This window comes from Manduca sexta, chromosome 11 (genome assembly GCF_014839805.1).
Source record: "Manduca sexta isolate Smith_Timp_Sample1 chromosome 11, JHU_Msex_v1.0, whole genome shotgun sequence".
In the NCBI taxonomy this organism is placed as follows: Eukaryota; Metazoa; Arthropoda; class Insecta; order Lepidoptera; family Sphingidae; genus Manduca; species Manduca sexta.
The window spans coordinates 3,395,584-3,422,997 of NC_051125.1; the positions used below are offsets into that span (position 1 = coordinate 3,395,584).

General features: G+C 35.1%; 1 protein-coding gene and 1 long non-coding RNA gene across 6 annotated transcripts in view; one reads left to right on the forward strand and one right to left on the reverse strand.

The window, feature by feature from the left end:
* LOC119188990 overlaps window positions 1-11,755 on the forward strand; it is a 32,009-nt gene extending 20,254 nt beyond the window's left edge. The window contains exon 2 of the long non-coding RNA XR_005112193.1: window positions 10,300-11,755. This is a non-coding gene — a long non-coding RNA (uncharacterized LOC119188990). The remainder of the gene's footprint in view (window positions 1-10,299) is intronic.
* The window catches only part of LOC115452964 (uncharacterized protein CG43867), a 341,602-nt gene that overhangs the window by 270,733 nt on the left and 43,455 nt on the right, over window positions 1-27,414 (reverse strand). For all 5 annotated transcript variants that reach the window (XM_037437426.1, XM_037437430.1, XM_037437427.1 and 2 more), the window contains exon 2: window positions 15,159-15,181. The gene's annotated coding sequence lies outside the window, so the exon portion shown is untranslated. The remainder of the gene's footprint in view (window positions 1-15,158; window positions 15,182-27,414) is intronic.

A 27,414-nucleotide genomic window follows, 5' to 3' on the forward strand; every position in this document is an offset into this window, starting at 1 on the left:
TTAGTTAACCGTGTTAGTGCGAGCAAGGTCGAGAAACGGTTTTAGGTCTTTTTTCTGGAATTGGAGGGTAAAATGTTAGGTGTTAAACGTTTACAACTTGTGTTTATTGGGAATTTGTTTTCTTTATTGACTTGTTCTGTACGGAGACAATAGCGAAGTACTTTGACGTAAAGCGTCGAATAAACTTATTCGATTGTATTAACTCAGACGTTTAAGTCTATAGCAAACAGTAGCGTAGCTTGCCATAAGGGGCCCTATATCTAAATTTGTTAGGGGCTCTTCAAGGTAGTGTGAACTTTTAGGCACCAGCTTAGTTTAATGTAAGTATGAGCTAAGAGGGGCCCCAAGCCTCGGGGACACCGTATCCCTGATACGGCTGATACGGCGGTACCTACGCCCCTGATAGCAAAATTAATTCAGACAGTTCTATCACCATTTAACACAACTTAAATAAAAACCCTAAATTCACTACCACTAAACCTACAAAGCCCCATACACTCCACCAGGGGGGACCGACGAAGGACAAGTGAAAGCATGGATATGTCGTAGCTTTGTCCCTCCGGAAGATGCCCCCCTACACCTACACTATAGGGCTTTGATTACCGCGAAAACCGACCCCCCCCCCCCTCCCCCTCCCCGCCACCGGCTTATATGCACACAACACGAACTCCACAGAGACACACATTCTAACACTACAGAGAAACACAAGAGAAAAACAAAAAAACAAAAAGCAAAGCCATTTTTGAAAACGGTACAAACCGCATATAAAGACGCATATCGATGGGGTTAGCTCCCCTAATGACATAAATAATCATGTCCAGATTTTATCAAGTGAAAATACGACGCTGCCCAGGGAAATAGTTTCCACCGCCCCACCCACAGGAATTTTAATTAGGAACCTTATACTGTGGAAAAATGCACAAGCTTCGTGTAAATTAAAAAAGCTAGAAATGCTATTTAAAAATCGATGTACTTTATCAGAAAATTAATTTGCTTTTGACTGCGACCGGTAATATTTATGTTCTATAATTTATAGAGGAACTATACTGGTCTGAAGTGAGAATATGCGAACCCCTTAGTGCAAAGCTAATAACAGCATAGTTTTACCAAATTGAGATTATTTGGTATAGTATACGATTATCTCTTGCCGATCAACATGATTTTGGGCATCTCCCATCACAATCAGGTGTAGTAAGGCGACTTTGGCGAACCCTAAACACAAAAAAATATTATATCACACCATTATCCTAATACTTGTTCAGACAACTCTTATACGGCGTAGCTCTATGCAAAATATATTTACGACAGAATAAAAAGCCATTGTCACTATATGGTCTGCCATCCATCACAATATGTAAGTAGAAATGGGCGAAAATTTGCAAAATCTTTCATTTTTAGGTCGGGCATGACGATAGACTATCTGATAAAAAAGGAACGAACTATATTGGAGATAAATCGTAAGTTATGAATTTTTTAAATCCGAAAATCTTAGGCTTTTTGTATCTTTTCATGTAACACAAATTCGCCTTTTATGTCTGTCTGTCAATCCCATGAAACTCCTTCACGTGGGCGGAGCTGCGAGCAAAAACTAGTAAATAAATAACTATAATAAGAAAAAAAGATGATTTACGAAATAAAAACATCGGATCAATTTTCCAGTCATAAAATCATTTCCAAACTAAGTTTCTTTATAATGCATCCTTTAAAATATCGTGGATAAAGCGTCCCATTCCAATAGTTGATACATGGCCTACATTATTCATGGAGTATGAAATATAAGTTATTGCGTCCGTTTTTAAATCTTGCAGGAAGCACGCCGGATAATATGAAAAATAATATTACCAGCCATACATTTCAGAGACTTTATTACAATGACATAGAGTATTTATCGGGATACAGAGACGATCTTAACTAATATATGAAATCAAAATTTCGGTTTGGTATTAAGGTATAAATGTTTCTTCTAAGTTCATGAATAATTCGTCTGTTACCAAAACACGACTTTTTTTTATATATATCAGTAATGGTTGAAGCAAATTCGAAGGTATATTTATATACTGGTAGAAGTATTTTTATGAAACACCTAATCCATAGACAACTTTAATGTCAGCGTAATTCTACGCAAATATAATTACATGTCATAGTTATTTTTAAATATTAAAATTCATTTTCAAGCATTAAACGACTTCAGATAAAAAAATCTAACGTTTTCTATTTTTACTGCTGATCCCGTAAATACAAAAGCGATCTCTGTTTCATATTCACCTACCCCTAACACTATGATGGACGCGGGCGGTCTGCTAGACCCGTGCAAATGAGCGCGCGCCTGACGAATGCACGACATTTGTTTGAGCTCGTTTGTAAACCCTCCTAGCGCATTACCAACATTACCGCTCGCTCGATCAACTGGATTAAATTGGTCATTCGGACCCCCTGTTGTGGGAATGCAATGTATATTCTAAAATTCTGTCTGTCCATATATTAAAATTCTTAGTCAAGAAGGTGGAATAGACCAAATTAGTAAATTTCTAATTGACTAAAGGAAAACTTCATACTAGCCTTATACGACGTAGCGTCGATAAAAAATTTCACAAACATAACTTGAAGAGTCTTCAATATGAGTAACGTTCGGCACTCTTTTTTCATGGACAAATATGGGTTACCTGTCTGGCGAATCAAGCCAGATCTTAATTAAACTTTCATACATTAATACTACGACCTTTGACTGAAACACAACAAAAGAACTTACGATAACAGCAAGTAAAGTCGCCGGTACAAACTAGTGATACAGATAATCTGTACTAGCGCTTGTTTATAACAGCAATAAAGGCGCCGTATGTTAGTATTACTAACGTGAAATCTGACGATAAAAAGCCCGGGTACTATTGACCTACATACAGCGGCGGAGGGTTATTGTTTTATGACGACTGTAAAGGTAATTAAGTATGGTTGTAGTATGATCCTTATAGTTAAACTCATTAAGATATAAACTTTTATATGTGCAATATAGATTGCTTAGTTTATTGGATTCGTAATTATAGTGAAATAGGAAAATGCTGTGATTCGTTAAATATCTTTGTTTAGACACGTCAGACCTTCATCCTTCATAATACAATGCAAAGGCTACCCTTCCGTGCGAGACAAAATTAGATCATGTTTTTTTTAAACAATTGTTAGTTATCAAGTCCTATAATATTAAATTCCTTGAATTTGTTTTTATATAACTAACATAAGTGGCCAAAATAGCTAATGAGTTTATTGATGTTACGTCATTTAACAAAATTAGAGAACAATAAGTGCATACTTAAAGGGAAAAAATTGCGAATGGGATGGCCAGGAGCTAATCATGCGCCTGATCTCTCTCCGCTCTTGTCGGATTGTCCTCTCAGCGGAATATGAGTGAAGGAATAATGTGCACCCGTGTACTATGTACCATTTCTGCTTTATCTCCTGCATAGCTGGCTGATCTTCATTGTACACACTTATGCATCTTTATACCTAGCTGATCTTTGTTAATATTGGCCGTCGAAATTCCGCTAGGAAGGTTGTTCTCAGAAATCGCATCCACCGTAGTTGCTAAAACTAACGTCTGTAATGAGCCAATTTCTATCCAATCCCAAAACATTATTCTAAAAACGCTCAAATCTCCTAGATTACCATATTAAATAAGGTACCATGGTTCACCCAGATTTAGTAGCTAAAACGTTTATTGCCTCTATTATGAATGACGCCCCGCTCGCTGCAGAATGCAGGCAATTTCCTTAACGCTGGAGAAAAACATATTACAACGTGGATCAAATAAATTTACCGTGAGCTGTGAGGAACTATTGTAGTAAAGCGGTTTTGCTCATAAAGGTTATGATGGGTTCCTTCTTTTTGAATTGAGATATGACCAAACTTGACCACACAGTAACATAGTTTTTGTCGAAACTCTTTTAAATACTTTCATGTTTTGTGCTGGTGTAACAGGCCCTCGAAATGTTATTTTTATTAGCGAATTTTGATCCAAACCTGAACTTACATTTGATGTAGATTGCTAGAGCTAGACTATTATCTTCATGCTGAAAAACATCACACTACGATGAAACTAATAGTTTTCAAATATTTTTGATCAGTCCCCCAAAATCTTCACACAAAAATGTAAAATATTTCTCATCTTCCAACAGTAACTTGCAAACACAATTCATAAACAAACCAGACCATATGAAAATTGAATAACACTCGAAAAGGAAATCACATTTCCGACTCGGATCATCCGAAAGCGTTCTTATCCGAAATGGAACGCGCTGAACCCAATTAACTTGATTGAATGAACGAGTGAACGAATCTCGTTTTAAACAACAAAACATCACAGATTCATTACGAATCCGCGTTTCTAATCGCCAGTCAGACGCAGGCCACGTTTGATAATGGGGTACATGTACAATAATATAATGGATACGGTAAAGCTTCTCGGTAATCAAAATATGAACATTGGCAGCCACATGCCAATTAATGTCAAGAATAAAGAGATTATAGTTTCATTTTAAACAGACCTGAATATGTTTTTTTGCCTGTGCTTATTTCCAAAGTAGAGTGGACGCGACACACGTGTGTTGCAGAAATGATTTTATTTATTCAGTAGCCTGACATAATCGTTATCAGGTAAACCATATTATATACGAAAACCAATACAAAGGACCAACCCGGGAATGGACCCTACAATCTCCCGATCCACATCCCCTTTCCTCTGCCATTAAAAGAAAAAAGTCTACAATTAGATTTCAAATGTCAAAAATAATTGCACATACAATAGTTAGCCAAGCATAACTTAGTGGTGAATATGAATGCGCAACAATACCGCGAGAGAAATCGATGGTATGCCATGCATACAAACCATCGCATTCAATAAGAAAACTTTCTACCACAGACGGGAACTACTTCATAATTCCTATGCCAATATTCTAGAAACTTACCACATCCATTAATAAATAGCGTTTGTTCCAAAGAAACAAAAGGAACATTCAGACAGCCCCCGGGACGAGAATGAATTGAAATATCAACGGGCACAATACATTCGCGATTTTGAGATTTGCAACCGCCTCCCAACCTTGCCCGCCGAGCGTTTTACTTGAGTGCCTCTCGCCTTGAGAGGTTTAACGGATAATATTTAAATGGCTCGATCGAAACGGTCGGGCTTTTAAACTCATCTCCAGTTATTTAAAACCATCGAGACGATGTTAAATTTAGTGCATAGTACAATGGAAAATAAGCAAAATGAGTTTTCCTTGGAAAGCTCATTTTATAACGTTTAATTTTTGCATAATATGTATGATTATTTTATCCTAAGATATCAAGTAACCACAATAATGTGTATTCGGATTCGTTTACGTACTACGATGCTAAGTCTAGGTATATATAATAATTTACCATGTATTAATAATATACTTTTAAGTATATTTTCCCACGAGGTGAACAGATAACCTAATAAAAGGCGCAAGAGGTCGCTGGATGCGGGCCGCTTCCAATAGGTCAATCTGGAAATCTTTGGAGGAAGCCCATGTTAGCAGTTGACATTCTGCAGCTGATGATATTTTTCCTGATAGATGCACACATAAAGTTCAATCAATCATCAACCATAACTAGTTTGGATAAAATCTTAAATGCCTTAAAAGGTAAGTGAAAGAATGAAATTAGTCGCAATAAGTTATTATAATCTCTCATTACAGACACGGAACGAAAATAAAAAAAATAATTTATCCTTCCACGTTTATGGATAGACGTGACAACGCTTGTAGCAGTCAAATTAGGTCACTAGGAATTTCAAGAAACGCCTGCTACAAAATAAACTTTTATGTGAAGTGACAATATGTTTTATACTAACTTACTTCTCGTAAGTATTGTGTGGATCCGGAGATCATGTGTTAATAGATTCTAAAGGTTTGTATAAAATAGAAACATTTATGAATCAAACCTTCGCTTGTATGCTACACAACTGCCAATGTGAATAGAAAACAGTGTATACCAACGATTATGTCCATAAACAACAGATATTATATCCCTAATAGCCTTGAGAATACATACCTCAAGGAGATGTCCAAACAAGGTTTTATATTCGACAAAAAATGTAACCAATATCATTTATACTTATTTGGATAGAACTCTTAAAAACGAGCTCATGGAAATTAATCATTTAATTTTAAAGACCAAAATTTTTGAGATTTTTATAATTTTTTGACTTAAAAATTGCATTTAATATGAACGCTTTCGAAATATAAATGTTGCTACATTGGAACGCCTAAAAAAATGCTACATTGGTTGGAATTAGTCCCAAATGAACGATCAGTATCCTATCCCTTCACCTATATCGCTTATATACGGTTCCTACTATTCAATTTTCCTTGTAGGCAAACATTAAAACAGAATAGGGTTGGAATCCTATGACCTATATCGCTTAAATACAATTCCTACCAGCCAACAATTTTCGTTTTAGGCAAAAATAGGAAACATCACGAAACACCAATTATTTTATATTCCCGACACATGGACAGACAAACGCAACTTAATACCCGGATACGGCCCACAAATTACAGTAATAGTTGGTTAATAACTGTGTGACATGCCACCGTAACTTCGAGGGTCGATGCTGTCCATGATAGCCGAATAGAGTTATTGCGACGTTATTACCACTTATATTTTAATTGATTCCAACGCGCGCTCCACTCGGGGAATGTAAAAACGGGGTGGAACTAAAGCAGTAAGCTATCGTTCTATTTTAAAAACCAAATCATAAGTGCAATTGCAACTCAATCTATCTCTTAAGGGAATAGCATTAGTGAGTCGTAGCAGTAAGTAGAATACATAGAGAGAAGCAGAAAGTTTAGTGTAAAGCATATAGCAGTAATTTAAATATAGTTGAAAAAATTTAAGGACCAAAAATATAAATGCTTCTTAATCATCAATAAAACAGAAGTGCCCGATAAGCCTTGATATTTGAGTTGTTCCATCTGTCAACTTATCACTACATTTCTTTTTTTCTATAACCTTTATTTTTAGAACTAGGATCTCCGCAATGGCAATCATCTAATCTATAATACTAATAAGCAATATTATTCTAACTTAACTTTCTAGGTGATACGTTCAGTAACTAGGAATAATGTTTTAGACATTCTCTTAGAGTCTGTTAACATATAAAACACTTTGTTCGTGTGTTAAACTCGCTACAATATAAAGAAAAAAATATTCAGGACCCAAAAAAGTGTTTACTTAGCTTCTTCCAATATTAGAATCACTAAAGAAAGTAAAATAAGGTCTACATACGTTTTATAAGCCCTCGTACAAAAGCATTTTCCAAATAACATTTTGTTAAATAGAATTTCAGTGAAAGCAATGTTTAACGTAAAACGTATCGCACAATAAAAAGATGATAAATATTAGGGACCTCTTAAGAAAATAAAATATATAGACAACAATTAATGAAATTCAAGACAAGCTAAAACGAAGCAGTCACGCGACACGCGACTCTTACCATAAGGTTCAAACTCGAATAAACTTTTAGAAGTAGAACTTAGAAATAGGGCGACAAATTAAATGTATAATGAAATATATTGTTTACGAAATAGCAAATATATAATAATTCGTCCGGGTACCAATATTTAGTACATTCTATATTATAATAGTGTGTATTGTTTAATGTTTAAATAAAATGGTAGTCTATTTAAATATTGAACATCCTAAAACTTCCCAATAAAGTAAAACTCTGCAGCATCACGCAGCGTTTTATAATATAACGTTCTTAAACTCACTTGCTCACTTTGTTCTTGACTTCTAAAAAGTACATATTACTTATAAATTAAAATTAGTATGGCTCTTGTAGACAACGCAGTAATCGAAATACCGCCGAAAAATGACCCGGATTTCAAAACATTTCCAACAAATAGACATGCATATTGAAAATATTACTTGGTGTCTTCTTACTTCGAGCTATACAATAGTTGTATCGTGATCCCGTGGTAAGTGATACGACTTATCTCAAAATTTAAACTCGTTGCGAACAAAATAATTTGTATGTCAGTACGGCTGAAACTAGTTCAGACAGTTCGCACTAGGATTTCTGTTGGCGCCCACCACGGTTTTAGATGAAGGAGGAAACTTAACTTAAATTTTATCTTCTCGCGATTTCTTTAATAATACAGCTTTTGCGAAGATTTTATCGATGAGTATTATTTTTATTAAAATTTCTAGAATCCTGGCATTTATATAGTATTTCTTTTTTTACTAGCATAAATAATTTACATTTCAAATGATTTAGTGATCAATACACATTAAGGTTGGCTTGCACAACCTCTCACTAAATATGATAAACGATAAATATATTTTATTCATAGTGCTGTCTTACTCAACTCTTAATAAATCACAGTGACAGCACGAAGTTTTAAATATGTTTAGATCTAAACATATTTAGTAAGTCGTTGTGCAAGCCAGCCTAAGTCTCATGCAACCAACCACAAAAAATAAAACCATCCAAATATATCTGTAGTACCCTGTATTTTAAAAAAATATAATGTTTGCCATGTATCAACCTAAAAAACTCCTAACAGACGCGTTCACCCTAACCGCCCGTTTGGCAGTTAGCGTGTCGTGCGGTGTGTACGGATTAACATGTGCTATAATCGCTGATCCTACTGATACGACAAATCCCAGCCTACTGGGGCATGATCTTACGACCATCTTGTGTAATTGTGAAATGCTAGGGATAAAGAATTTGGAGCTCTTAGATCATTATGATCTTATGGAAATCGATTGTTTTAGAGATAGGCACTCTTGATCACGTTTTAAAATAAAGAGATAATTTAGTAGGCTATGCTGCAAAAACAAACTTTTTGGATCCTTATCGATGAGTTACTAGTATTGAAAACATACTTTTCTAGAGTCCTTGCTCTATATTCGTATAATAGAATTTGCTATGGAAGGACAATTTATGTTTATTTTGTAGCGTTTAAGAACAGCTCGCCGTCATTTTTTTGTAGAACATGGAACAATTTAGCACCTGAGCGAGCTGATCACCACCACGTTTAAAAGTCGGAAAAATCCACATCCAACACATAATTGATAAGCACCAAGACCTAAGATTATACATTTTCCGCACAATCTCCTCAGTAGATAATTTATTCAAAATTTCTTACCCCAAGGAAACTCACGAAACTCAGAAACTTGGAACAATAAATTAAAATGTAGGACATAAGTAATGCAAGCTATTTAAGTTGAGACGCCGTGCAACCGCAACCGACGGTACATTGTGCCGAACTTCAGCTAGCGACTTGCGTCCAACTTCACGCAACAACTGGCAACGGTGACTCGCTGATTTATGCATATTGAACTCCGTGAGGAGTGTTTTTGATCTTGTATAGTGCTAATTGTAGTTAGGGTGCTATTCAACACGTCTGAGTGAATGTAAACAACCTATAATTTTGTGGGAGCAATATGAGGATTTCTTAGTGTGCTAATTGAAAATGACTTGGAGACATAACAACTAAATTATAGCTTTTTAGTGTTTTCTCTCCGACGGGATGTCTTACGAATAGATACTGACAAAACTGTTGACCGACTAGTTCTTTATAATATCTAGAGCGAAGTCCCAAAGCTAGTAGTAAAACTTCATAATCCTTCAATCCAAACATTACTAGAAAAATGGGGGAACATTGGTGATCTTATAATTTCAATGATCTGATATTCTAAGTTCATTTTCATTCAATAAACTTTCCCATCAATTATGTAAAAGAAAGATAACCTGAAAAAAATTAACGATAAGGAATCATCCAATTGAGGTGCAAACGAGTCAAAAGAGTTCTATTAGAAATAAACTCTTTGACGCAGACGTCCCGAATAAATAGAGGGCACGTTTTAAATTGTGCTCAGAACAAAAGGTCTGTGAGAAACTTTAATTGTGTTTAAAGGATCCAGCAGTGGACGAAAGTAAAACGATTTACATAATAAACATTTAACTGTCGCATCTTATTGACTGTGTACTGTGAAAGTTTCGGGTTAATACGGCAACTTGGATAGACTTCTCTTGTTTAGCTATCATCAAGTTAATGTCCGTGAAAAAGTTGTGAATATTTAGTTTCCAGATGTCTTTTTGACAGCATTTCTTTTTATCGTTATTTTTCCATCTTATATTTACATTATTTATGAGTTTAAAAACTGCATATTTATTTACACAATTCAATGAAATATACGATCAAACAGGTCGTATGATGGTAAGCGACTTCCCATATCTACACTTACTACCACAATAACACAGTTTCCTCATTTTTTCAGGAAGCAAAGGCGATGCAGGGCGTCTGTCGCGCGTCCCAGATAAGGATTTAGAGACAAAGATGGATGTTGCCCGCGACGGAGCGTGTCTGAGCTTATCACGACAATTTCTTTGCTGTCTGCGCGTGTCGCCGTGTCGCGCCGTGACCCTACAGTTGCGCTCCATCATGCTCAACGTGGCCTTACTTTCACACATATACAAATCGTATCGTACGCATAATCATTTAAACTACTGATGTCAGAGAATCATCAATACCTAATAAATAACGTCAAATATGTTCGTAATACTATTGTACATCCTCCAAGGTTAAGTTCGACTCGGCCATAGCAACATCACGACTATGGACTTTATTGTAAGGTAATACGGTTCTTGATCTCTATGTGGCCACTACTGGGGGGGGGGGGGCTAAATATGGAATTAGCACTAGTGCTGTTGGAGCCCAACATGGGGTTTTTAGTCACTGAATATCCAATACACCCGAATACCTTGAATAAGCCCGACGGCATCGATATATATGTATGTACTACGTCCTAGGGTTGGCATTTCGAACACTTCCTGTGTTCAACTGAAGTGTACTGCAATCCGGTATTGCTTGCCATTTTACTTATACTCTATTTAAAGAGCTTTAGCACTGCAAGTTTCAAGTTTGGTTAGACGACAGTTGATGTTTTAGCGTTGCAGCGAACTTTAATTCTAACTCCATATCTTGAACAAATACTTTATATGGACGTTCATGTCTATAGAATATACGTCTATGCATAGAGATCCATGAGGATAATCTCCATAAAAAAGGATATATTAATTTACTCCTTTATCTCGACGTGGTCGATAAAGCAAATATCCTTCATTAATTTACATTTGATAGTGAAGTGAGTAGTAGCATATAGGTATGTGGTAAATAGCTCTGTGTCGGCATAATTCCAATCAAAGTACAATTTGAAACGAGTACATAAATATAAAATAATAAATTAAAGGACTACTTATTTTGATAATATGAATAGTGAAGCTACAAAGGAGTCAATAATCACAAACGTACACTGCAAATCATAACCTTTCTTTCGTACAGTCGGATTATTACCGACAAATAAAGCGTCATAAAGTCCGCTACGTTTTATCTGTATGCACCGGCTATCGGGCGAAAGTAATGGGGTCATAATTAAGAGCAGAACAATGATAACGCACCCCCAAATAACTGTTATTACGTTTGTGTAGCTTACCCGCAATGGGTACTAATGTAAGTTGAACCCCGTGGTGTATGATGGCGAGTAGTGCGGACGGGTCAAGAAGTATAAATACCTACTTATTGATATATGAATATTACGTCTTTTCTAACTAATAGGTTTAATATAAACTAGCACTTATTATATGTACGATAAGTCTTTAAATGGTTACATAACACCTGATACATGAAACTCACACATGGAGAGTATAATCTAAATAAACCACTTTTCGAAAATGGAACGTTTATTTTTTACATATTTATGAAGTGGATACAAGTTATTGCAAGTTAATGGCTAATCATGGGCTTTTATTCGCTTACCAATAAAGGTTATTTAATTAATCATCAAAATATTAACTATTCACCGTGCTGTCATTGTTTTCCTTACGCCATATTAAAAAAACCTCAAATATTTATTAAAAGATACAAAACCAAATCGCATTATACACTTTTTTCATTCCAAATCCAGACGTTTATATAAACGGAAGTTAATTCAGCAAAAAGAAAATAAAAGATAAGAACCAAGCCGGACAGCTCAATTCCAAACGGTTTTTAAACCATAATAATTCAGACCCCAATCTCTTCCATTGCTTATCTCTAAATGTATTTTAATTAAATTTTTCAACTATCAGATGCAAACAAGGGCCTTCCGCAAAATACGGTGGCAATAAAATGTTTGTTTTGTTACGAATTTGTATTAACTTCAGGAACATTTATCGGCGTAGCTATAAAAATAGTCTAAGATGAAATCGTAAAAATCTGCGCTCGAATGAGAGGGAAAGTAAATGTTTTTATTTCATGCAATTCGTGCGGACGCCATATGATGCGCGTTTTGATAAAACGAAATTACTTAGGACGGTTGTAAAATTTGAACAGCCTCGAATTAATGGAGGGAAGTAATAGAGTCCGTCGGATTTACTTCGGGAACATCATTTTATGTTTACTAAATTTAACTGAATATTTCCACAATGGCAAAAATTATACGTCGGTATGCGTACTGAAACTTTCAATGTTATTATGCTAGTATTTTCCTTGGTTGCAATTGAGAGTCCTCCTTTTTTAAGTCGGTTAAAAAGAGCCGATATGCTAATTATAGACTGCCCATCACATAACGCCCTCATTGAACCTCTTTTAATTGCCATTTAAAACCATATATTTTGACAATGCTCCAACAGTGCTGCCAAGTATAAAGGTTTATACCGATTTTAACACAAGATGCAAATTTGAAATGAATGCACTTGTACAGATATTTTTAATTCGTGAAAAATGTTATACAGTTTTTTGCCCATTTAGATGTTTATATTGGTTTTGTATTAGAAGATAGTTCTTGCAAACGAAAATATTGAGGATTGAGGATTGAGAATATAAATAAAATTGATACAAATTTTTATATATATTTTCATTATAGATACACATATGGGTTGCGAGTGCCTAAAGCGCTCACCCAAAAGTCCGGTGTGTTTCTGTAGCCGGCCTTTGCGAAGCTAACAAAGGTATAGAAAGGTCAAAAAAAAGATACACAAATAATTCGTACAAGCAAGCTGGCAGCACAACACCAATTTCTACAAACCCGCAAACTTATCAAAACTCATGCAATCGAATGACATCGTGAATAAACCTCGGCTCATACCGCACAAAACATTTGAAATAAATCAACACTATTCACTGAGTTGCCGAACAGTAGCGAAATAACAATTATTACTTTTGTTTTGTTTCACAACTTCATACATTTAACAGCGGGGAACTTTTTCTGATTTATACACTTATACCTCTTTGTATGCGGCGCGTTTATCATTCTCTCGGCGAGGGAAGTTTCTGTATAAGTCCAGATGTCTGTGGGACTTTGTCTCCGGTTTTTAGTAAAGTTGAACGGTGTCCGTGGCTCTACGCTGCGGTTTCTCTAGCCTTTCGTTTTTTATTTGTTGGATTCGAAATCCTATCGCTGTTGCCTGTGTTTATTGATTTAAAAGGGCGTTCATCTAGAAATAAAGATTTTGGCTTTAAATAACCATATTTTTGAATTGCCCATCGCGTTAACGATCGCAATGAAATTATTGTTGAAGATATAACTTGACATAAAAATGACATCAAAGGATTTGACAACATAAATGTAACTTAAGATGAGAATTTCAGGCTTTTAAAATGATATAGACAATAATCTTCACGGACTTAATTATAACAGAAACATTTTGTAACCATTTATTCCAAAACTGAAACGAAATAATCTTCCAAATACTACATAATCTAATATATTCAACACAAATAATCTAAAATCACGAATAAAAAGGCTCTTAATAAAAACGAAGAACATTCTTACACCTAACATAAAATAAAATTTCTAATTTATCAAAACAAAACATTTTCAAATATTACAATATTTATTGAACCTTCATAATACAAATATTAATCTTTACTTGTTATTTTAACTTTTTGATGTATTACAGTTTCCAATATATCAGCTCATATATTTTCAATCATTTTCAATAATAGACCTTCGTCGATACCTATTTTATCGAGCGACTCTCAATTGTCAGCCGGCTAGATAGCCTCCCTTTAATTACTTACTCTGTTACAAAGACTGGCCAACAGATTGATTCTAGTAAAAGGCATTTCTTTTCTTGTGTGTCGGGGCACAATTTGCTTTATTTTTGTTTTCCGTCATTTCCTTATTTTCTTGGGGATCTTTTGAAAAAAGTTTAGCTTTGTTGATGAAAGATAGACTGAACATCTGAGATTTTAAAGATTAATAGCAAAATTTTATAATTCTTAAAAGGCTGAAGAATGCTTAAAACAATATTTAAAACGTCGCAGATATACTTATAGCTTTTCTCTTATGAAATAGATGATATGATTAACAACACCGACTATTCCTTTCCCGAAGATTAAAATACCAAAATTGAATTAAAACAATTCCTCCGAATCCCCTTCAAGTGATAACAATACCAGTCCAAATTCAGAATTTGGTAAGTTTGAAACGAACAGTGGCAAACACGCCGTGCAAATCTCTCAGAATCCCAGTCGGTTTGCATTAATCACAGCGAGTAGACGATAACCGCAAGGCGCGCGCAGAAATGGCCGCACTTAAAATAATTTAAGTCTTAGCAACCGCAGAACTTGGGCCATAAAGCACCGGAGACAAAGTCTTGGACATTTTTCATTACACCGCCGGTACTGTCGGACAATTTTCAACTATAAACAATTATAATATGCTTCCTGTTTGCTCCCGCCTCGTTAAATAGCGCTGATCAACATAATTCTAATCTGGTTGTTACAATCGCGTGCGTAATTTGCGAATGTCAATGCATCAGCTGCCTCGCAAATTGTGCAGACGGCGCTTAATTATCAGTTTTGGTCATCTATTTACTAATTTGAGTTATCGTCGGTACTGTGTATTTCGTTGGACATGATACTGGTATTTATCCCATAATATATTTGTCACGGAGTCAGAAGGAAGTTTTCAAGTAAAGTAAACAAGTATTTTAGAATCGTAATATGAAAAATTCTAAATACTCGATATCGCACCAGTATAATGTTTAGTTACTATTAAGTATCCTCTTAAATTAAGTCAATTTAACTAAAAACTGCATGTCCAATGAATATTTAAACATATAGGCACTGATACAAAATAAAAAGTATACTTACAAGAGCGGCAAATCCACATCCATCTGAAAACAAAACAGAATTAGAATTACATAAAAATGTATCAGATTCAACGAACCGACGAGCGGACGATGAATACTGCAAAATGAATAACACAATTTGCGGCGGCAAAACTGTTCGCCGAGATCTCAATCTGTTACATTTATTTGCATGTAAATTGGGGACTTTGAACTGTCGCTCCTAATGAAATAACGAGACCCATTGTGTTATCTATGAATTAGTTTCTAAAGTTATGGTTTATATTGAATTTTGACGTCAAATTGTGTTACTTCATCTTCCAAGGATCGGGGGGGATTTCATCAACAATTTGACTTGACAATTTGAGACGCTGCAGATTTGTATCTTTGCGAGAATTGATGACAATTTGAAGATTAAATGACTCATGTTAAAAAGAGGGTTACGACTTCATTGCTCTTCATCGATCATATAAATTGATTACGCCATTACATGTAATGTACTGGTTTATTGTTTAATGCAATAAAATAATACGTTATTAAGTTTTAAGGCAATGTCAAACACATTAAAGAAAATTATATCAGTATTAAAGCAATTTTTAAAAACTGTATAGATCATACAAAGCTGTTAATGCAAAACACAATTAAACGCCTTAACCATATGTGGTTATGAACAGAAATTGCTAGCATTCTTGAAATATACACATAATAAAATACGTAATTATAATAAAACTAAGTTAACGCAGCAGAAATACCAAAATTCGCTTTAGTAAACCTATAGTATTTACAAACAAAGTGTAGGTAAGTGGAATACGAAATCTTTGGCGGGAAGCCAGCCTCACGTTGCATTACATTCTGCTAAGTAACGAGGCTTTAACAAAACACCAGCTCCCACAGGATTGTAAAGTCTGCCAGAAACCCATTTACTTTATAATGAACACTGCAAAAAACATGTAGGCCAGCGTACAGATTGCGATTTATGTTTTTATTGCTTTGAAAGTAAATCTAGTTTTAAAGCAAATAACCCAAAATTTTAATTCTATTCATTATCTGAATAGTTCAGTATGAATTGAAATTATTAATTAGTTATTAGTTATTCTCGCCTAAAACTGCATGTATTACCTGTGATTACATAATTAAGCATAATACAACCTACTTAAGGTCACGGGCCCTTTTCCGTCTATCGAATCAGTCTTTTTGCAATTATCGGCGTTCTATTCGGTAGCCATATAGGTATGAGAGTTAATAAATCCACTATTTATCTATATGGTTATCAAAGCTGTCCTTCGATTAGAACACCCGTAATTGCAAAGAGACGAATATGTCCACGTAAAAGGAATAGGGCCCGCTGATCTTATAGACTTTCTTTACAAAATCGATTCGCCAGGCAAAAACAACCAAGAGAATTTCCCCAAGCACTTGGATCTAAGCAATCTCCCATATAAATATTATCACAAAATTAAAAATAAACTCCAGCGAACAGGCATAAAGACTTAATGCCTGACATAAAGTGTTCAAGAGTTTGTTCATTGTGTGGTTGGGGGTGTAATTTCTCAAGCGTTCGAGGGAATCCTTCAAGTGTACCGCGGAATTGTGGTGCCAAGCGGGCTTCGCGCTGCGTTTCGCGAAGTGTCATTAGTTAAAATTACTGAACTCCAGCTATCGCTCCCTGGGAAGCAGTTGACAAACTTTACGAAAGGGTCCCGGATTACCCTTTTGTTGTGGCGTGTGTTAAGAGCTGATGGTTTGTTTCATGTGTCTATTGTAGTCCTGTATTTTTAAATATTGTTACATAATTGATTGATGTATTTTTTTATAAATGAAAAATTTATAATGCTTAATACTGCCCAGTATTAAAAAAATATTTCGTATGTCATCAGATTTCTGTATTTTGGCAATCTTTGAAACTTAACCAGAAGACCTATTTATGCTAAGTTAATGTTCGAACGAACGTAATCATTCCTTATTCGAAATTCAAACGCATTGTACATTTTCAGATAAAGTTGTTCTATCATACATTGATTTCCTTAAAAACAAAATTTTATCTTATAATTTTATCCTCACTCATTGCATCTACTGCTTATCTCACAACACCTTTTCATATCTGTCAATACTTTCAATTCAATACTCTCTTACTCTCCTGTAATGGACCACAATATTAACGTGAACAAGAAAGCCAGTGTCCCCTTCGTACAGAAGGGCAATATTTTAATTATTTGAGAATATCATTCGTAAAGTTTTGCTGTTAATGTAATTATTAAGTTCACCCACATACCGGGAAACAAACAGGTAAGCTCTGTATAATTACATATAAATCAACCCTGTATTCAACTTCCCATTAATCTCTACTAATTGTGCCCGCAGTTTCGCCCGCGTGGAAGTCAGTGTCACAATTTTTTTCCCGCGTAAATCCCGACCCACGAGATTTTTTACAACCACACGACCTCTTTAACAGTAATCGTGATATTGCAGTCAATTTACATAAAACCGTAATGTACCTACTATTAACCAAGAAGTCCTTAAGAAGAACTATCCTTTAGTAAAAACCGTACAAAAATCCGTTTAGATTTTGAAAAAATCGATCACATACGAACAGACAGCTTTTGGGGACTGTGTTTTATAATATGTATAGATAGATGTAAATATTCATACAGTCATATGTATTTTTATTATGTCTTTTAGAAACATAATTTAATTATTCCTGTCTTTTCGTTATATAAGTTAGGTTCTTTTTATATTTACGTCCTGGTTGTAAAATGAACCAAGTAAACACAACTTAAATACCATAAGCATAACATCACAATTCCTATTCACAGTCATAAAACCCATCCAGCCGTTTCCATACAAAATCCAAATAAAAGCAGTCAAACGACAAACGCTACCTCAAATCCCACAATGAACTATAAAATAACAAAAATTGCTCATCAAACTCATATCCCGCGAGTTATTTTGGACATCCAAAACATAAGGGCTGTAAAAACTAAAGGGTCCGTGCTGTAAGTCGGGTATACGCATTTACGAGTTTGGGACACAATTTAAATTGTATATTAGCTTCGGCATTGCTAGCCCAAGAAACTCGGGACACGGGCGAGAAATAAAAACTTTATACGACGATAGGATTGCATCGAGAAATTGTGAATCGGACAAATGGCGGCGTAAATATGGAATATTTTGCGAACAATATCGAAGTTTCGAGAACACCCTTCAGCGGAAATATCCGCGGAACTGTTTTTATGGTTATTTATAGGACGATTGTGATAGTTTAATCTGCAAGTATGATGTGATATAGTTACGTGCGGTTCGCTAGGATTTAGTTATTGTGGTATTTAGGTTATATTCCAACGTCATCTCAAGTGGAATTTATAGGTTACAAATCGATGGAATTTAGAACAGTGCCAACTGTATTTGTCAATGTTATATACAAATCAAATGTTTCGTAATGCTATCATTCAGATTTAGCTTTCTCAGTAGATGAGGTGTGACTAGGGTTGCCATAGAGTATTTTTTAAAATAATCTATAAAATTAAATTAGATTTTGGCTTATTCCATAAATTATAGTCTTTTATGGAATAAGCCAAAATCAAACAAATGTATATTTGTTACTGATTTATTTCTATAAAACTTAAAATACACGCTGTGCCATCACTCAAAAGTTTATGTAAAGAAGCGTCCATACATATGTTTTTAAAATGAAGGATTTGTTTGTTAATTATAGGTGTTGAAAATATAGTATTTTTGCGTACTATATATTTCCTCAACAGTAAATAAACGCAGACCTATAATATAGTATAATACTATATATTATAGTACGGTTGACAACCCTAGGTGCGACAGTGGTCAGTTTTTTGAGTCGCTGACTTACTAATAACTTTAACTTTGGTAACATAGGTGTATGATCAGATTGCTAATAACAACCTCCATACGAAAATAAAAATTATACTAGGCTGATAAGTAATATTCCAAACCGATATATCGTAGTGATAAACGTGTCGAACGATTTTTCTATTTTAATCAAAAGAGATTTAGCAACTTCCTAATAGGGACGAAAGTGTGAGATATTGAAATACGCGACAATATTGTCGTTGACCAACGGGGAATATTGCTTTTTTTGACAACCGCGAGTTATGTAGTCCCGGTTTATTCAGTTACATCAGTTGACTCCGGAACGCGGAACGAGTCATGGCGGACTCTTCACAGAGTTAGCAATTATCACTATCCAGTCGTATTGAAAAATATATCAACTACTCTAACCTTGGGGGGAACGAATTACGAATCAAAAAGCGGACCCCCCCCCCCCGACCTATGTGAGATACTAATTTAATTATCGAATATAATGGGTGTACTATTTCAATAATTACATATACCAACTCGAATCATTTGGGAAAAAAACTACTCTAACACCTATAACCAATCATTAAACGTTTCTAAATACACAACAACAACCGCGTTTTCTTAAAAAAATCTAAACATCGACACCCTATTTCCATTATCACATCTTAAGAAATCAATTATAAACGGCAATTTAAGAGGCCGGATACTTGTGACCCCAGCGGAGACCCTCCCGGGGTGAGTCGGAGGTCCTTAAAGGCCCAGCGGGGTCACTAATGTCCCCCAAGACTATTACACAAACCTTTAGGCGCAAGTTAATAGCTTCGTACGAAAGGGACAAATGGCCGACGTCGAAAGATGTTTGTGAAAAAATATTTTAAGTACATATGGTCCATGAATTACTTATTAGAGTATTTTGTGTAAAGGTCAAAGCTTTAAGAGTCGTCTATGAAAGAAATTATTATAAGCCTCTCATGGGACCAGAGAATATTGTTTTATGTATTTGTAAAATATGTTTTTATTATTGTTGCTTCAGTTCATAAGTACCTAGGAGAGGAAAGCAAAACAAAATTACCCGGGATAGTTACATTTATTATAGTATTATATCGAGTAGTGATATATTTACCCCTTTCACTCTCAGGGACATCAACACAAGCGATATAACCCTGTATTACTATACTCTTTAAGCATGTTTTATAATTCGTTTGATTCACGAACGACACCTATTTTCGACAGATGTTTCTGCGAGTCTCATTCGGCGTCAGTCGTCACCAGTCAGATGAATGGCTTTAATCAAGAGCTCGTCAGCTTGAGAGCTTGTCACATCGGTGAGAACCATCCAATTTCGTTAGTTTCGTTCGTCCCTTGCCTATGGCTTGGCAAGTTTAAGAATAAAGGAAATTTGATGTATGGGACGTCGTATTACTTTTGTGAAAATGACATCGTTTTTTTCTTTGAATGACGAGACAAGCTTGCCGTTCGCTTGATGGTAAGCGATACGACCGCTCATAAACAGTAGAAACACCATCACTTGAAATGCAAAGTATTGTTAGGTATTCCACTGCGTTCGCTATCTTGAGACATGCGACACTGGCTACAATGCCCTTCAAACCGGAACACAACAGTGACTATACACTTCTGCTTGGCGACAGAAATAGACATTGCGGTGGTACCTAGCCACGCGGACTCTCTCATATGAGAAACCTACCAATATATTCTATGTAAGATTTATAATCTTATTTTTTTTCGGGTAAAAATAGTGCCACAAAGTAAATTCAGCCGTGTCAATAAACTTTGTAGGCGACAAATGTGACGTAACATTAAGTTTATCCTTAAATCGCTGTTAAATCCTCGCAGTTAAAGATGCATCTAATATTCTAACCCATTTAAACAAGATGTTAAATACTAGCAATTAACGATGCTTCTAATAGTCTAACCCCCTTAAGCAACATTCTAATGCATGTCATAAAAATAAATCACAAAAAAATAATTCGTTCTTAAGTGGACATTTAAAAATAATATAAACAAGTTGGAATGTTGATACAGTCGAATATGTATCCAAGTTAAACGCTACGGAAACGAGCTCCTTCCAAACTTATGATAGTCATTTCCCGCGCAATCTAAGTTTAAAACCACTTACATTTTACTACACTCCTGGCTCCGGATACTTCACAACTTTTCTATATTTGCACTAAATCACTTCAAGTCATCGGCATTAAGCGAAGTTGAATAAGTTATCCTGGATTGCATAAATTTGAATTTATAGATCACTTAAAACTATCACACTTCTTCAAAATTCAGACAGACGTCATACAACTCGGGATAAAACTATATTTTATAATTAGAAAATTACAGCGAACGTATTAGTTGAAGGCGAACAATTATGCCCAGTCATTACACTTTAAACTCAATACACATTACAATAATAATTAAAATTATTTCACAACTCTAACTTCACGAACACAACACGAATAATTTTAAAAGCAATATTTTATCCTTGTTGCTTCCTTTACACCTCATTATGCAGTTTCAAAAACATATGTAATTCAAAGTTCACCAACAATAACAATTCATTTATTACTGTTAAGTCTTATCAAAATTAACTCGAAATAAAACTAACACTATATTATCATCACATCTCGAAACTAAATGCGAATTGTGCCGATGTTCGTGTGAGGACGATTCAATAAAAACATCGCCAATTGGTCGGTGCTGTCACGTGCGCCGCTCAGCTGTGAACTAGACAGCACGGGCATGTATTCAGAGTACTGTTTGGGGGACTGTCCACTTGTATTTTTTGTAAGATTTTGGTGATAATAAATTTTAACGGTGTCTACTTCTAGATAGCACGGGTATGTATTCAGAGTACGGTTTGGGAGACTGTCCACTGTTTATCATTTGGAAGATATTGGTGATAGTATATTTTAGCGTTGTTTATTTATATAGTTGCTATATATGTATTTATGTTTAAAATGTGATTCAAGAATTAAGCTATGTTTAATATGGAAATGTACATGTAATTACCCCTGAAAAGTTGTCATTTTTGTTACCACGTTTATTTTTTAGAAATAAAGACTGTAATATTAAGATTTATTAATTATTTTGAATATGTTTATACCTTCGTCACTTAAATTTATCTAATTTTCAATACGTGTTCGACGTCGCAAATTACAGGTCACAATAATCCACTAAACTTAATTCTGCGCTTCCTGATATAATGAAATGAAGTGATGAATCTGTTATTTATTAATTTATAAGCTGAAGAAAACTAACCCTAGATATCGAAAATAGGCCCCTTTCCTCCACTCGGCTACACAACGCAATATACGAGCCAGTAGCGTCGCGTTGCAGCGTTGTATCCGCCAGCACGTGGCCTGCACGCACGGGTCTCTGAACTGATTGCAATTTCCAGACTGATACACTGACCTGTACCACGTACTGAACAATGCTTTCACAATAACAATATCATGGTCTCTATTACTTAGACCACCACGGTAACCTAGAGCAGACTGGACAAACCCTCAAATTTTTATAGAGAAATTCTCAGGTATGCAGGTTTTCTCGCAATGTTTATCTTCACCGTTAAAGCAAGCCATATTTTACAAATAATACACACATAATTTTAGAAGAGTCAGAGGTGCGTGCCCTTGGCATGTAGAACATGCAGACATTCGTCTCGGCAATCCGTTCCACTTACAACTATACTATTTATTTACAATAAAAATGCAACTTCTATATTGTTACGCGCCGCTATCCTAGCCGATGACATTCGGCGTTTTTCGGAAGTATTCGACTGCGCGGGCAGGCTGGCAGAAGAGAAGATATATCACGCGGCGACTATTCTATTATTCTCTCTGGTTGGACGTTGTCAAAAATGTCTTAAATTGTAATCTGTAATTATTTTTGCTAGCATAATGTTTAATACTGTAAAAAGAGCGTTTAACAATATGTATACATAATACTAACACAAAAATTTATCTAGTAAAGTGTAGGCAGTGGAGACAATGGCGGTAGACTGTGCGCATTGTTCAATTGTTTCGGTAAAATATAAAACAAATTTCATCATTCATATTATCAACGTTACCTTTAAAACGAAAATGCAAAGGTGGCGGTTTTTTATTTTCTTAGTCTGACTACACAAGCTTCGAAAATCAATCTTAAAAGGGCCTATACTCAACTGACCCCTCCGTCATCCACACCAACCCCGTGAATATGATGATATTGACGGGGGATGACCGTGTATAGGAGATGTCCTATACCAGAAAAATATCATCCATTCAAGCCATAATCGTCACGTCTCATCCTCTCCCAGTGGTCGTCCTGAGCCGAGGTTCGTAACACTTTAGTGGGTTGCCCTCCACATGGTCGCTTAATTTTTAAGGGTTGCGAGCGCCTAAAGCGCTCACCAAAAGTCCGGTGTGTTTGTATTAGCCGGCCCCTGCCAGGCTAAAAAAAGTAAGGCTATATTAAAAAAAAATGATTCAATATTTCACAGTCCAGATCATTACCAAGGAAAATCAGTGGTCTTAATCATCTAAAAAAACTATGTAAGGTGTATGTTTTGTTGGCTGTTCAAATAAATAAATCAAATCAAATATATAACCAGGAGGAGATTGCTTAATCCACTGTTTCATATTATTAATTAGGTGAAAATGCACACATTTTACCCCCTTACACTTGACTACGTCGACCATAAGCTAGCCGTTAAGTATTGTATCGTCAACCGATAAGTAAGTACACACGGCGTTTAGGAACTAATTGCATCTGACACAGTGTACTGGAAATTTTGTATTTTTGTTCTTCTGTCTTAAATTTATTAAAGACTAGCTTTTGCCCGCGGCTCCGCCCGCGTTATAAAGTTTTTCGGACTAAAGTTTTCCGTTATAAAAGTCACGCTATATATTTTCCCGGGAGCCTATGTTCTTCCCAGGGTCTCAAACTGTCTCCATACCAAATTTTATCCTAATACGTTGGGTAGTTTTTGAGTTTAACACGTTCGGGCGGACCGATGCAGCGGGGGACTTTGTTTTATGATATATTTTTGTAGAACTTTTTAAGAGGAACAATCCCGTCATACATTATTGTTGTATAACTTTAACCGTTTACGCAGCGCACGCAACAGAAGCTCTCAAAACTAATAAATTGTCCCCGTTTTTGCATCATGTTTCATTACTGCTCCGCTCCTATTGGTCATAGCGTGACGATATATAACCTATAGCACTCCAGGAACAAAGGGCTATCCAATACAAAATGATTTTTTTAGTTCGAACCGTTAGTTCCTGAGATTAGCCATTACTGCTCTGCTCCTATTGGGTATAGCGTGATGATATATAGCCTATAGCACTCCACGAAAAAAAGGCTATCCAACGCAAAAAAAAAAATCAGTTTGGACCGGTAGTTCCTGAGATTAGCCATTACTGCTCCGCTCCTATTGGGTATAGCGTGATGATATATAGCCTATAGCACTTCACGAACAAAGGGCTATCCAACGCAAAAAGATTTTTTCAGTTCGGACCGGTAGTTCCTGAGATTAGGCATTACTGCTCCGCTCCTATTGGGTATAGCGTGATGATATATAGCCTATAGCACTCCACGAACATAGGGCTATCCAACGCAAAAAGAATTTTTCAGTTTGGACCAGTAGTTCCTGAGATTAGCGCGTTCAAACAAACAAACAAACAAACAAACTCTTCAGCTTTATATAATAGTATAGATGGAACCAAGTTAAATCTGTAATGTTATCTTAAATTATAAATTCTTTGAATTTAAATATGTTATAAAATATATCCATGTGTCAACTAACCATGTAGTTTGCACATTACTTAAAACGGGTGCCGTCATACCACTAAAAAACTAATCTAAAATAGTTGTTCCTTCCTTTATCTAGGTTTTCAACCCAGAACTTAGGCAAGATTCGTTGCCTACCAACTGGACTACAGATTTCATGAAATAATATTGAAAAAACTTTTGTAAAACATTGGAGAAATATCGACGAAAAAGTTACCAAAAACACATAAAGCAATGCAAATAGATCATATAAATACACCATTCCATTAAATCATTAATCAAAGACTTGACTTCAGTAGTCGCTATCTCCCAAGAAACTATTTACTTCGATTTTACGACACATAAAGCTTTCAGTTAGCGAGATATACTAAAATTCAGTTCATTTGGCAACACTTCAGTTATCACGGACCTTATCTGAGACGTCTACTAAACTAGACGCAACCAGCCATTACTACGTGAACCTACTATTGGTGCAAAACTCACCCATTGTCACTCGAATGTGAATGTTACGATACTGTGTAACACGTACTAATATAGTATTTTATTTATCTCTATACGCAGGCCTTTTTTGTCACCTCTTTTTTGGGAACACTCTCGAAAGTTGTAAGTCCATAAATTTTTGGAAATTCCTATACTTTTTAGTGGCATTTTTTTTATATTTTCGAAATTTCCTATGGGGGCAATGTGTGCCCCCGCCTGCCCCCTATCCTATCTATACCAATACTTATTAATATATAATGACGAAAAGTTTTTTATTAATTTCAACGCGCTATACTCAGGAATTACTAAACTGATTTTGATTATTTTCACTAATAAGAAGCTACGTAACACCGGAGTGCTATAGGCTACTTATCATCCCGGGAAAATATTTATCCCAGAAAACTTATACACGCGGGCGGAATCACAGCCAAGGCTAGTAATTAATATGGTAGCAGATCATTTAAAGAACTTTTAAAATTAACTCCATGTTATTAAACTTAGCAATATTACAGCAAATTTAGAATACCGACATATTCGGAAACTATTTTGAGTTATGTAATGGCATGGAATCGTTCCTAAACAATGGGCAAGACTTCTTGAAAAATAAAATTTAGGGTATTAGCTAATTCCCTTTACTGTATTTCTGACAAAATGCTATCTTAAATCGTAATAATTACGTTGCTTGAACTTACTTAGCAGCTATAAAATAAATGAACTGTATTTAATTAATGTAATGAACAAAATTAAGAAAAATAGACTTTTATCCTTAAAACAATAGTAGCGGAGTACATTATTCACTAGGAGCACTTAGATAATCGGCCGACTCATTCGGCGTCTGCGATAACCCCTAGTCGGACGGTTTGATTGTACACTCTTGTACTCACCTATTTATTTTCTAACAATGGAGACGGAGCACGCAGCGACTTTATTTAAGTACAAAAATACACCTTAGTTCTACATTTTTAAAATCCAAATCGGCTGGCAGCTCTTGGGTTCTGCACAAGTGAAATCAGTGAAAACCAGACAATGGCCCAATATACATACAATTCTTCTTTTTGTTCTTGTATTTAACCGGTTTTAAAACGCACTTTCTATTCAATATATTTAGATCTTTATGACTTTATCTTAAAGTGTATTATAACTTACCGGAGTTAGTTAGTCACGAACGACTTCATGCAATATTTTTCAAACCAAAATGCGGATAAGACGTATTATGATGATAATTTGATTCTTTCTAAAAAGTTCTACATAAAGAGAAGCCTGCAGGAATCGGGTAATATAAACTTTTCACCACTGCAAAGAACTTCAAATGGACCAAATTCTAAAAAACTAAGGTGCAATTTGCATAAATATACGGGCATCCAGGTATCATCAACGTTTTAATTTACTTTTCTTATATTCTTTCGTTTCGTTCTTAGTAAAATTTCTTTATTAATAAATCGATAGTGTGAGATAACGAAAATTAATTGATAAAGTCTGCATAGTTTACGAACATTCATGATTTATAGACGTGACTTTACAAGAATATTAAAGGTTATATCTTACAAATAAGATTAATTATTACATTTCAATAACAGAGAATAAAGTTATTTTTACTTTAAGTTGGTAATTATCAGAACTAATACCTGCTAACTAAGTGCTCTAATAAATTCCCTAGTCACTCTAAAGACTTCGTTATCCTAACTAAATTTATAATTTGAATATCCAAAATCGGCTTCACCTTTATGATACTTAGTATATTCTCTAAACTCAAACATCATTTGGCGGAGCTTGTAAACCAGTTAAAATAGTTAAAAAGTATGCACCATTGGAACTCATAAATTTTCTAAGTTCACTGTAAATATTAACAACTATAACTAAGAGACTCAAGTTGCCAGTTAAGTGGTAAAAGATAAAGTTATTAAACTAACAAGAAATTAATCGACTTTGTTGCTACTCCAACAGAAAGTTACCTTGAACAATAGTTTGCTTGCTGTGCTCTTAAGTGTTGGAACATCTTTAAGAATTCATAGACAAATCGAAGTATAAACTATGTTGATTTTTTTTATCTTTACTTAAGGAGAAATATTGGTTAACGTCACAGTAAATACAATAAGTAGTTTGCAATTTTTGTGAACGATCATAGCCCAGTTGGGTGTGGAACAGACGGTCGAGACGAATGTCCGCAGGTTCAAATCGCAAATGCACAA